This window comes from Cryptomeria japonica, chromosome 5 (assembly GCF_030272615.1).
Source record: "Cryptomeria japonica chromosome 5, Sugi_1.0, whole genome shotgun sequence".
NCBI classification, from domain to species: Eukaryota; Viridiplantae; Streptophyta; class Pinopsida; order Cupressales; family Cupressaceae; genus Cryptomeria; species Cryptomeria japonica.
Window position 1 is genome coordinate 26,880,273 of NC_081409.1, and position 14,192 is coordinate 26,894,464.

Genomic DNA, 14,192 nt, shown 5'->3' on the forward strand with positions numbered 1-14,192 from the left:
TTTGTTCCGAGTTTTGGGTTAGGAAACAGAGGAAAACAAGACTGCCCTTTTTTTCTAAAGCCACTTGTCTGCCATATTTCTTTTTCTATATTAGGCCACCGCCGATAGTTAGATTGGAACAAGTAGTGCCAGGTGATAGAGAGAGGAGAAAGATAAAGAGATAGAAATAGAGATGTAGGGAGGGAGAAATAGGAAGAATGTGTGTATGAGAGAGATATGGAGAAATATAGACATATAGATATTTAAATAGACAGATAGGGAGGAGAGAAATAGAGAGATATATAAAGAAGTGTGTGTGTGTGTGTGTGTGTGTGTGTGAGAGAGAGAGAGAGAGAGAGAGAGAGAGAGAGAGAGAGAGAGGAATTGATATATAGAGGTAGAGAGAGGGAGAGATGGAGTGAACAAGATAGATATAGATAGAGAGGGAGGGTTGGAGATGGGAAGATAGAGGAGAGAGAAAGAGATAGAATGTGTATATATATAGTTAATTATCATATAATCACATATATAGTTATATATTATACTATATGTATATGCTAATATTATTAGATATATGTTTTAGTAATTATATATATTATTATTTTTAACATATGATATAGTTATTAATAATATAAAATTATTATATATAAATAATTTAAATAATTTAAAATTATAAATAATATAATATAGTATATCATATAATATATACAATTGATAACTATATTTATTATAACTGATAATATTAATTGTATAATAAACATTTTATATATATTACATTAATTTATAATATTTATTAATAATATATATAATATTATATTATAATTATTGTTAGTACTAATATATAATATATATAATATACTTACTATATATATTATTGATAAATGCTTTTGACTGGAACTTATAACCAATGAAATCACATAATAAAAAACCCCATTACGAGACATTAACACCTCCAATTTTTATCTATTAATTCCATTCATATCCTCCTTATCTCTCCAAATTCTTTTGACTGGAACTTATCTATTGATTCAACTTCCATTCTTTCAGTGGGAATCAACGCAGGAAACACGCATGACCAACAAGGGAAGCAATTCAAACCGATGACCACCCTATCCTAGGGCTCGTGACATACCGTCACACTACGGGGTGACCCCTATAAAATTTTATATTATTAATAATACATATAATATTAATATTAAAGTCGGAGATGTGAATTTTTGTATAAAATCTGTTTGTTTTTTTCATTCAACGTTTCAAATCAATTTCAATTATTCATCACATAGAAAAGAATATGTGAGATTTGGAATACACATAACCCTTATAAATGTTGTGGGAGATATAAGAGAGGAATAAAAAATTCAAAAAATAGAAAAGGTAAGTTAAAAGAAAAAGACGACAAGGTCTAAAGAACAAGAGTATTTTTTGAGGACATAAAAAGAGATTAAAAAGAAAAGAAAAGAAAAGAAATGGCTAGTGAAAGAAAGGAAAAAGAAAACAAATTGAATGAAATTAAAATAAGAAAGATGCAAGAACATAATAATGAACTTTTATTATTAACTATTATTATCAATTAGTTAAAAAATTGACATAAAAACTAACCAAAACTTAAAATGCAATATAACTAAGACAAAAGAACCAAATAATAATACACACTTATATTATAATATAATATTACAATTACTATTACAAACTATTGAAATTATATATTTATGAAACCATTTTATAAACAATATAAAAAATACAAGAATATAATGATAAAGGAATAAATAAATATTATAAACTTACAATAATATTATAATAAAATATTATGATTATTAATATGATAAATTAAAACATTAACAAATACAATAATAAATTTATGAACAAAATTTATAACATAATGTCATAATAACAAAATAAATACTATTACAATTATGATATTAATGTTAAAATACAAGAAAAATGAAAAAATAATATTATAATGTAAACAATCAATTACAAGAAGAAAATAAGAAAAATAAAAAAGACAAAAAAATCATCAAATAAAATAATCAAAACTAAAATATTAAAAGAAATAAGGAAAAATAACAAGAATCAAAAAAAAAAATCAAAATAAAATGAAAGAATTAAGTTTAGAAAGAATAAAAGAAATAAAATTTTAGAAACTAAGACCCAAAATAATATTATTATATGTTTATAAGCGTGAATGTTTATGTATGATATTACTATATGTTGTCAATTCAAAAGAACAAAACGCAGATTTATTACTTCATTCATTGCTTAAATCTTGCACATGTAATAAAGTGAAAGATAATGGAAAATAAAAGTCAAAATAAAAAAAATAAATTAATTTTAACAGTTCGCCCGTCTAGCTCAGTTGGTAGAGCGCAAGGCTCTTAACCTTGTGGTAGAGCGCAAGGCTCTTAACCTTGTGGTCGTGGGTTCGAGCCCCACGGTGGGCGCATTTTGATTTTTGATTCCAGTAAGTTAATATTGATAACCCTACAAGAAGGGTTGTAATAAGAAACGTCCATTAGTTTTTGACATAACTCACATAATAAAACTTTATTAATTCTCTATCACATCGCTCTTAAGACATTCATAAATATATAAAACATAAAGGGGTTGATTCAATCTACTACTACAACCCAAACAAACATGTATATTTATGGTTCACAAACAATAAACCATGACTATCATTACAAAACCGACTCAACCTATTTCAGCTAAGAAATGAAGACACAACTACAAACAAAAATCTCACATCTAGTACCTTAATCCAGTTACCTCAATCCCTCTAATACTACAAACTCCTCAAAACCTTCTTACAACTAAACTAAAACAAATTGCTGAATGGTTTTAATGGAATTCATGAATTCTAATGAAAAGTTTATGCATCTTACCAATTCAACTCCATAAAAGAGTATTAAAATTCATTACATTCAAATTGTTTAATTTTGTTATTATTTGTCAATAGTAGTGAGCATCACCTAGATGCAATGAGTGCTAAGTGGACCACTCATTCTCATGTGAGATGGGTTCTTGTGAACCACTACTCATGAAACATGGATCAATGAGTTTGACTTGAAATGTACACAGTTGAATCCTGACAGCAATTTCATAATGAAAATTTTACTATCTAATTTCATTATTGGGTATTATTAAAAAAAATATAAGATATTCTTAACAATGAATAGAGAAATCACAAGAACAATTTATTTCAATGAGATTGTTTATGAATTGTTTGATCCTATGGAAATTGGAAAATCCATACAATGTTTTGGAAGCAACAATGCATGGGTGCCAACATGTATTAATTTTTATATTTTGACTCGATGATATGAGGCACTACGCTTATCTAACAATTTGGCTTTTGGCTTGGAGGCAATTACATATGATAATATCAAGAATAACCTTAGCCTTACAAATCGTCAATTTTCCACTCAAAAACTAAACAGTTTAAAAATAATTAACTTCAACATTTACTATCTTTTGCTCAATTGGTAAGAAAGATTATATCACTTATACATATTTTGTAGGGTCATGGAAAAGATTTCTCTTTCGTGCCTATGACATATGACCTTTGCATATGAAATTTTTAATTAACCAATATGGCACTTCATTGTCATATTGTGTGCCTTATGGAGATAAGCACTTGAGGAGAACCCAGAAGTGTGTGTGAGTGAGAGAGAGATGAAGATGGATATAGAGAGGGGAGATATATATAAATATATAGAGGAGGAGGGAGAGAGGAAAATAAATAGAGAGATGATAGAGCAAAAGTAGAGAGATATTGAAAGAGAGAGGGAGAGAGTAGGATATATGAGGATAGAAAGAGGGATCTAGATAATGAGATAACATAGTGAGAGAGGGAGATTGATTCTTCTTAGATATATGATCTTTAAATATAATTTCATATATAAGAGATGAGACTTTTAGAACTAAATAATATATTATACCATTAATCTTATGAGCCAAATGTTAAATAAGAAATAAATGATATAATATAAAATATATTATAACGTTTATCATTATAGTACAAAGTTGGGACTTAAATATGAATAAAATACCATCGAATATGGTTTTTTAAATATTTATTCATTTATAACAATTTATAATATTGTCATGTCCCCTTCCAAAGGCAGTTGAGCTTTTGCAGGATTAGCTTATTGATAGGAGTCCCCATAGACTAATATAGTGGATAGGGGACCTGCACAGTGGAACGAGTGACTTTGGGGAGGCATATGAGTCATTTTTGGAGTCTTGAGCCAGTTTCCTATTTTTTAGGAAGGGCTTCTATTTTTTTAGGGAATGACTATCACCCAGAGTGTGGGGAAGCATAGCAAGAGTTACTAGGAGCATCCTCGGTTGTTTTGGAGGCGCCTCCTAAATTTTAGGGAGGTTCCTATTTTTTAGGATAAAACTGGTAGTCACCAATGGACCCACCAAGATGTCGGGAGGATTGTGTTGGGATGAATTTTGAAATTTTGTCTGCCATAAGTCAAGGTTTTATTCCCACTGTGATGTTTTTGGCCTAAAAGCCCTTAAATCCTAAACCCCTATCTTGTTTTGCTTCCTTTTGTTTTGTTTGTGCAATGACCTTCAACAATTGATTCTCGGTACTTAAGTTATCACTTAAAGCCCAATACATCGTCTCGACAACCAACCCCCTTGTGTTAGCCACTCGGTCGGCTTGTATTCCTAGGTTCCATATCATCGTGCACATTCACTAAGATCAATGATCCAGGCGACTGTGCAATTAAACAAAGATGCAAACAAAGCTTAACTCCACAACCACGCTTGCTTATGTGGCGGGTGGGTCCCGCTCTCGATGATTGGATGTGCATATGATCAAGTAAGCAACTGACACACAAAAAATAGGATGATATGGTGGAGGAGTGGGCCCGGTGTACTCGCGCCTTATCTGTTGCATTGAGAAAACAACTTGTTTGTGATCAATGGACAGTAAGCTCACACGATTGCATGATTAATGAAAGTTGTGCCCAAGAGTTATCTCTGCCACAAACATGACATGTGGGCCCTGCATAGAGGATGACAATGACTGTGTGTACCAATGAGGAAAGGGACACTTGGTTGCCTATACCACACAATAAGGTTGAGGGTCCCATTCTCTCACCAATTAGAAGAATTAAAGAGCAATACCTTCAAGACAAATCAACAGCTGAGATACACACGTGATTGCACGATTGTGTGGAGATGTGCAACCAAGATAATTTCGTAGTGCCAAGAAGACAACAATGAATAAATAATAATAAAGTTTCTACGTGCCAAATTCTTATTCACCGCTGATTGACCAAGATCTTGTTGTAGGGCCCTAACATTCAAATATGAATCCTAACGGCTATCTCCCACCATTACACCAATCTATGTGCCCGTTGTTAATGAACTCAATTTCCCATTGTAATTCAGATTTCCTTGGCCATATCTACACCGTCTCTATTCAATTCTGGATTTACAATGCTTTGAATGTATTTTGAATCTCTCTATAAAAAATTTCTATCACAATTAGGGTTTGCAGAATAGGGGTTATCGCAATATCCTATCTACATTCATTGTATCTTTCCTATTGGCTTTTGTGTTCCTTGATTCTGTTCAAACTTTTGAATGCCATGTTTCTGGCTTGAGCCAAATTTTAGAGATTGAAATATTATTCCTACAGACTAGAGCAAACCCTAATCTTTAAAATGGAAGAATCCTCCAGTTTGGGAAAAAGAAAGTTTTTAGAAGAGCTAATTGCTTAGCTCCCTGGCTCAATTGAAACACAAAAGAGGTCGAAGCCAGGGTCTAGGCCTAATGAATTCATCGTTGATCACTCGACAAGAATTAGAGATGCATTAATTCCACCATGGGGTCTTAGCTTATGGAGAAGAGGTTATAACAAGAAGAAAGAGAAGATTCCAGTTTCAAACATATGAAATTGCAATTTAGGGAGGCTTGTAGTGCCAAATGTGTATGTCAACACTGAATTGATTTCTGCTATAGCTGCAAACTAAAAGCCAGACACTAGAGAGATTGTGGCAAGTGAAGGTGGCAGACTCATTGAAATCACAAGAGATGTCATCAATGAGGTTTTCATACTTAATCCTCATATGGATTGGGTTATTGATCCACAAGAGTTGGATGCAAAATATAAGGAGGCTTGCTTCATTTAGGCCTCCAGGAATAAGAGGGGATGATAGGAAATTAACTTCACAACAGACTGCCCCCTATAATGTTGATTTATTTGCTAGCTATTTTGCAGATGCTTACTATGCCCTTTGCCAAGTATTTGTTGCAGATGCAAGAGACCTGGTTCCTAATTGGATGCTTGTGGTATGTATGGATATCCAAAGTAGAGACTTCAATAGGACATTTGACTATGCTTTTATGGTGGCTAAAGGCCATCATAATACCCTTCGTGACATCAAGACTGGAAAATCATCAATTTTCAGGCATTACTCTTTGTAAAGTGGAAAATTGGATCCCAGTGACTCCCCACCTAGGAGAGAGAAAGGAAGCCACTAGGATGATTTTCACTTGGGAGATACTTTACATTTAAAAGAGGGGCTTGAATCTGCTAGATCCAAATCTGAGGGAAACAAGGATGTGAATTCTGAGTGGATTACAAGTGGTTGAATTGTGATTTACCCTCTTTTGTAAATGAGAAAGTTGACTTGTTGACTATGTCAAAAAGAGAGAGGAAGTGAGTGAAATGAGGAGCTACCAGTTTGGGATCACGTTGTAACTTCGGATCTAAGCTAATTAGACTGATGTGGATCTTCCCTACAAATTTGGAGAAAAGTTGTTTGGACCGTGGCAGGAATGTACATGGTCCGCCACAAAATCCGCAAAATGAAAAGGGTTCTTTTATCTCTGCAAATGAAGCTCAACCCTGCAATTACAGTTGTGCACCTGCAACCTACACATAGAAAAGAGAAGAAAGGGGGGGTTGTGGATAGGGTTTGCCTTAGTCAAACCTCGATTGAGGAATCAACCTTGAAAGAAAGCAATTTCAAATGCTTGAATGTAATCAATGGAGATGTATACCTTGTAGATCTGCAAGTTGTTGATGATGATTTCTTTGCTTCTTGAATGTAACCACAAATGTTGTATGAAATGGCATGTAATATGACAAAACCCTAATACACACACATGCTTGCAAGTGAATGTTGTAATGTTGCTCCAATGGGTGAATGAAGAAGACTTGAATGCTTGATGATGACCTTGAAACCTTGTATCTTCTCCTTATGCTCTTTATCCGTCTTTTCGTTGTCCATTCATCCATGAATGAGGGTATTGAATTCCTTTTTATACATGCCTCAAGGATTAATTTTCAACCACCAAAGGTGGACAAAGAGGAATTGCAAACCCCAAAGACAAATAATACATAGGAGACCGGGAAGATCGAACATAGGGTCACCCTAAGAGGTGAGGACAAGGGTGCCACACTCCTATCCTAGGAGGACAGGGGCGTCCTGCCCTATTTTGGGGATCGGATAGGGTCTAGAGCAGACACAGAACATGAAGGATGAAGGGTGAAGGGTTGGAAATGAAGAAATAGGTCTTGGTTAGGGAAGTAGATACCATTGCCAAGGTGAGGACCCAAAATATGGTTAAAATTGCAGGGGTCACAATTTTATGACACTACATTTAGCCCCCACTTTAGCGGGAGTATGGGCTTACACCACTACTGTCGGTAAAGTAGAAGAAAGAGAGAGATGAAGAGCAATGCCACAAGGAGTATAAGACACCACTAATATTGAGGAGAGAGAAAGCCCCCAATCTTAGGGTCTTAACTCATGCCAACATATTGAAGAGAACACAAAACAAAAAGGCACAAGACACACAAAACAAAGAAAAAGCGCAAAAAAGACACACGACAAGAACAAGACACAAGACAAAAAACTAACTAGCCAAAGAGATCTCGAGCTCAGATGTCTCAACAACTAATCAGGACACAAAAACTAATGCCATCACATAAACACGAGCGATCACATAAAAGAGAAAAGCTGACATCATCCATGAACTATCAATAATAAAACTATGAGTTCGTGAGAGGAAGAAGAGAGAGAGAACATGAATTCACACTTTGGTCATCCATGAGAAGAAAACCAAAGAATAAAGAAACCATGGACGTCTTGCCCCTAAAACTAGGCAATCCATGGAGAGAAGGACATGGAAAATCTCGCCCCTAGAGCCAGTCTAGGTTATCCATGTAAAGAGAGAGAGTGAGAACACTGTTAGTTCCACTCAACCTCATGCACATGTGTGTAAGTGAGGTTTGAAGCGCCTCATAGGAGTCTATGCCTGAGTACTCTACAACCTATATAGAATGTATAGTACAAGTGTCAAGAAAGGTGTGATATCTCTCTCTAAGAGACTATGATTTGGTTCTGAGAATAATCACCCCGCATAAAAGAAAAGTGGCATCATCTCGTTCTAAGAGACTGTGCTCTGGTTCCAAGAATGACCCACTTAACAAGAGAGAAGTGATGACATCTTTCTATAAGAGGTTTCCCTCTAGTTCCAAGAATGTCCCACTGCATAAGAAAAGAAGAAGTGAAGACATCTCACTCTAAGAGACTATGCTCTGGTTCCAAGAATGACCCACTGTACAAAAAGTGACAACATCTTTCTCTAAGAGGCTTCCCTCTGGTTCCAAGAATGTCCCATTGTTCAATGCATGAGAGAAGTATGATACAAAGGAGCAGTGTGCGTGCCCCCCCCTTAAGATGTCAACATATGTTGATGTTGATATCTTAAGGAAAGAAGAACAAGGATACCTACCTTCATCACAAAGAAGATATTCGCTATGCAACAATGTCATAAATCCAAGCAAGAGAGGGAATACTCTTCAAGAAAGGATAAGATAGTTGAACAAAGATTTCTTGGTGTAAGTGTAAAGTTGATCCTTGGAGGAGAAGGGATCTTTTTTCAAAATACATCTACCCCTAAGAGGAGTTGTCTTAGACAAATATAACATCTTCTAGAACAAGAAAAGGAAAGAACAAAAAATCAATCCTTCCTCCTATTTCTAGGTGAAAATGATTTTTGATGAGAGATGACTCATGTTTATCCCCCAGAGGGATGGTTAGATTTATCATAGATGTACATTACCAAGTGTAAAAGAGGTCGTAGTCAAGGATTAACACTTCTTATATAAGAGATAATCCTTAAGTCAATAACCAACAATTCTACATGAGGAATGACATCAAGTAATAGAACTCACACCATCCACTTAATAGAGCAAAGTGGATCCCTATAGAAAGAGAGAGAGAAGGATCATTGCCCCCCAAGCTAATGGGACAATGAGAAGAGCTTACACAATCTACTAGAGAGAGATTAAACATAAGCAAATGTGCAATGAACTTACATGAACACATGCAAGAAAAGACATTAGTAAATGTAAAATACACTTCTTAAGAAGTGGTAATCTTCGAAAGGAAGAGAGAAAAAGCATCATATATTCCTCAAGGGGGATTAATCATAAAAGCATACCATTGTAAGAAATTATAATCACATATGAAAAATGCAGCCCCTAAAGGAAATAATGATACAAGGGAAAGGAGTGAAAATCCTTGCCCCCCAAGTGAGGAGATCAGGAGAAATATTACACATTTTCTAATGGTGATTAGTTTCAAGAGATATGGCATCCTAGTGGAACACATCCTTTCAAGGAAGGGATACATACTTCTCAAGAGATAATTTCCTTCTAAGGGGCATATCATACTTGTGAATAATCGAAACCATAGAAGAGGTAAGATTTCCAAGAGAATGAAGGAAAGAGAAGAAGTGCAGTACTCATTGAGGATGCCCCTCTCCAAGAAAAGAGGAAAATCAAAGAACAATTATATGCTCGCATAGGAATAGCCCTATGCAAGAAAAGAGATCTAATAATGAATAATGCACCAAGATAGAGATAAATACATAGAAAGGAGAAGAAAAAAAGACTTCATGTTTCTGCCCCAAAGTATGTTAAAGAAAAACACTGCCACCACTAATGATAAAGAGCCCCGTGAAATGGGCTAATTATACCATAGGATGAAGAGCAACATGAAGGGAAAAGAAGTGCTAAGGCACTATGTTTTTACCAAGAAATACAACAAGCTCAGTTGTGAGACAAATGTGCACAAGATCATATTGTAGTTGAACAAATTTCTTAAATGCATAACATTTTCCAAGAGAATGTGAATATAAATCATGAAAAATGTGATATTCAATACCTTTCACTTGCTTTATTTATTTATTTTTTTGAGGAAAAAAGGAAATGTTCTTGTCATATTTCAATCTCCAATAGATTCTTGCAGCTAATCTGTTAGGATGGTAAATATCTTCTTGCCATGAAGGAGAGGGTTTGTTAGAAGAAGTTTCATTATCCATAATTCTAATTTTTCCACTATCTATGCCATCTTGAATAGATTTTCAAAAATAAAGTCAACCATCAGCATTATGGTCATGGGCTTGATGAAATAAACAAAAAGGACGCTTTGAAGAAGAAGCATTCTTGGAGACTCTCTTAATTTGTTGTTTTTGAAGGTAATCTTTAAAGTTTTGAAGCCTAAGGAATTCATCCATAGAAAGAGGGGTACTACTTCCTAGGCCTCTTGTAGTAGTTTGTGTAGGAGGATTTATAGGGACATGAATTCCATGCTCAAATTTCCCAACTCCTTGTCCTTTAAAACCTTGTTTTGTCATTATATGAAAGCCATGACTATAAGAATGTTGCAATTAACTAGATGGAGGAACAAGATCATGAATTTCTTTGAAATATTATGTGTAAGGAGATAGAAAAGGATTTGTAGATGAAGGAGGAGTATCATGTGGAATTAGAATCACTTTGCCTTATCAAGCTTATCCTTTTTGGAAGATTAGAGAAGAACATCTTCATCATCTAAAAGCTCATTTTTAGTGATTTCTATGCGAGGAGAAAGGTCACGAATAAAATGCATGACATCATCCTCTCTACATAGACTTTGATGTTGAAGATAGGTCCTGGGAGAATAAGGAGGATCCAAAGATGTAAGAATGTTGATGTTGTCATATTTCCCCCCTTGCTCAAGGGTGTGTGTAGAAGAAGAAGATGGATTCATATAGTTTAGATAGAAAGGAGGGGTTTTAACCTTTTGAGTTTGTTGTTCATCTTTCTTTGCTTGAGAGGTATTAGATAGGACAACTTTGGGCCGCTCCTTAGAAGGCTCTTATGACAAAGAAAATTCAGATAAGGCACTTTGTAACAAATCATTTTGCCCTGGAAGAGATAAGGAATCCCACATTGAGACACTAACATGTGTCTTCTTCAATAGATCCAAAATATTAAATGAGCTTGCACTAACCTTCTAATGTCCCTTTTTAGCGGCAACATCTTCTTGCACTTGTGCTAATTGTAGTTGGCTTCTAGGTTGGCTTCTAGGTTGATCTTTGTTGGTTGTCGGTTGTCCTCTTGGTAGTATTTGCATATTCTGAGTACTTGAAGGCACTTTGTTGGCTTGTTGGCTTGTAGAATCCTGATTTTTTCTTTTATCAAGTTGTTGTTGGCCTTTATCAGCTTGTTGATTACCATTACTATCTTGTTGTCCCACGTCAATGGCTCTCTTTTTGGACCTTGTATTCATTGCAATAGGAGTGTAGGATTGGTTTTTTTGTTTGTGAGTGATTAACATAACAAAAATCCTCACCTTGCCAATTCATTAAAGCCATATCGAGAGTATCTTGTTCCTCTTTAATCTCTTTCCCTGCATCTTGAAAGGACATAGCATGACTCTAGACCATGAGAGCTTGAGCTTGAATTGCATTAAAATAGGTGGCTGGATTGTGCGGTTGGTTACATGGATAACACCAATCTTGTGCCATATTATTTTGCACAGGTACAATCTCTTTGGATGAGCTTTGAGAGTTGGGATTGTAAGGTTGAGATGTTCTATTATTATAATTTCTCCTTTGTCCTTGAGGTTTAGCTTGATAATTAGACCTATTAGGCTAATAAGGAGCTTGGTAAGGGGATTGGTATGGTACCCTATTAGGATTTTGGGATACTTGCTTCTTGATATTCACTACATCACTTCCCAAGGTTTGCAAGGTTCTTTGCATCTGTTGATTATTGTCATCATGATTCTTCAACATCCCTTTTATGTCTTGAAATTCTTTTAAAGGGTCTAGGATAGCCTTCTCTTGAGACGTAGATTGAAAATTTAGTGTTGGTAAAGGTGGGAAACAACTAGAGGAGGCTCTAAAAGAGGTACAATAGCCTGTATTTCTGGAAAAATAGGCATAGGAGGCCTAGGAGTTATTTTACTAGCTTGATTTAAATAGTTCTCTGCTTTGATAACAATATCAAATGCATCTGGGAGAGTATTTGCACCCATAGATAGAATCATAATTGAAATGTCAATGTTAAGGGCCTTAAGATAATATAAAAATGCATGTGCAAGAGTAGGCCTTACTGTGAAATGGATTTTGTATCAAGTTTTCTGGAAGCGGAAATTGAAGTCATTCATCTTCTCTTGAGGAGCTCTCCTTGTGGTACTTAGCTATTCTAACAATGACAAATGATCAGATTTATCCTCAAAATGTGAATTCAACTTATCACCTAGATCATCCTAGGTAGCCACTGAATTGATAGGTAATCCTCTGAACCATTGAAGAGATTTCCCTTTTAATGATGCAACCAAAAATCTGATTGCAACATTCTCTTGTGTGATATGGTGAACTCCACATAGTGAAGCTATCTCCCTTATGTACTCAATTGGTGTGGTTTGGTCTTCTCTTGTGAAGAAAGGTAAACTCTTCAATGTTACTAAAGGAATATCATCATGATGTGTAAAGTTCAAGTGGTTGCCATGATTGAATGGAACAAAAGGTTGAACCCGATTGAGCCATTGGAATAACAGGTGGACTCAAATGTGCTTGAGTTGAAGAGCTTGAAAACAAGGGATTGTTGTAAGTGGTAATAGCAGGCTAAGAAATAGGAGTAGGCAAAACTTGAACTGATGGATTTGATGAATTTGCTAGATTTGCATCCTTCTTTGTTGCCTTACTCTTCCTCTTTGGCGATGATAGATGAGAATGCTCAATAGGCTCCTTACTTTGCCTTGTTTGAATCTTTCTCACAAGCTACAATTCATTGGATCTTGATGAATAATGATGAACTACTAAGGTCCTAACTGGTACTGAGAGGGGGGGTGAATCAGTACACACAAAAACTTGCTCAGATACTTTGACAAATCAAAACACAGATAATCGGTTGTCATATACCGTTGTACTTAACCATAGCAATACCGGTTAAACCTAAATACTTCAGACAACATTCAACAGATCTCAAATCTTGATGACTACTTCACCGATATAATCATGCATGAGTTGTACCAATAATGCCACAATCATTTAACACTGCATGCATATCTAACTTAATCATAATCACACAATCATCACATGAAAAACTCACAACCCATAACACACGGATTTTTTTCACGTGGAAACCCAAATGGGAAAAACCATGGTGGGGATGAATACCCACAAGCTTGTTTGTGAACTCTTTTGAAGTCCGCTCTGTTAGGAGCCTAGTCTAGTTAAATACTTTACAATAAAGGTTCTGTTAGGAACCGATCCTGTTAGAGATCACCCAATTAAGGGATGGCTATATACCCTGTTAAAGGTTGAAACCCTGTTAAAGGTTACCTCGCTAGAGGATTTAAATAACTCAATGAACTTGAGCCACCTAGTTAGAGGATTTACAACAAAGCCTATTAAATCTACCCGGTCAATGGATTTACCTTCTATTGAAATGGTTAGAAGACAACAGGTAAAACTCTAACTTGATAACAACACTCCTTGCTAAGGCAGATCCTTTTCAGTTCCTCTCTTCTACAATCACACTTTGCAGATTCCTCACTCTGGTTTGGCAAGTATCAAATCTCCAACATACGGACACAAACACAACTTTTTCCAACAATCCAATAACAAAAATCATCGACCTTATAACAATTAGGTTGGTAGCGTAAACCCTAAACCCTAAACATTTTTAGGTTTACAATTACAAGCGGTTTAATCCTGACCATCAAATACATTACATAGAATGAAACGATCTAAAATAGATCTCAAGTCATTCTACATCATCCAATCTTCACCACATCTGGAAAACAGTAACCCGTCACGCGCTTTTCGCATACCTCTAAGAAAAATGCACATTCCCGAGGTAGACATTCAATGCATTCGATCTTCACGCGCAAGATCCTTGA

The 14,192-nt window shown here is 35.2% G+C and overlaps 1 non-coding gene across 1 annotated transcript; it reads left to right on the forward strand.

Moving 5' to 3' along the window:
* Positions 1 to 2,320: 2,320 nt before the first annotated feature.
* TRNAK-CUU (transfer RNA lysine (anticodon CUU)) lies at positions 2,321 to 2,420 on the forward strand. The gene is made up of 2 exons: positions 2,321 to 2,357; positions 2,385 to 2,420. It is a non-coding gene; the product is annotated as a tRNA-Lys (tRNA).
* The last annotated feature ends 11,772 nt before the right edge of the window (positions 2,421 to 14,192 follow it).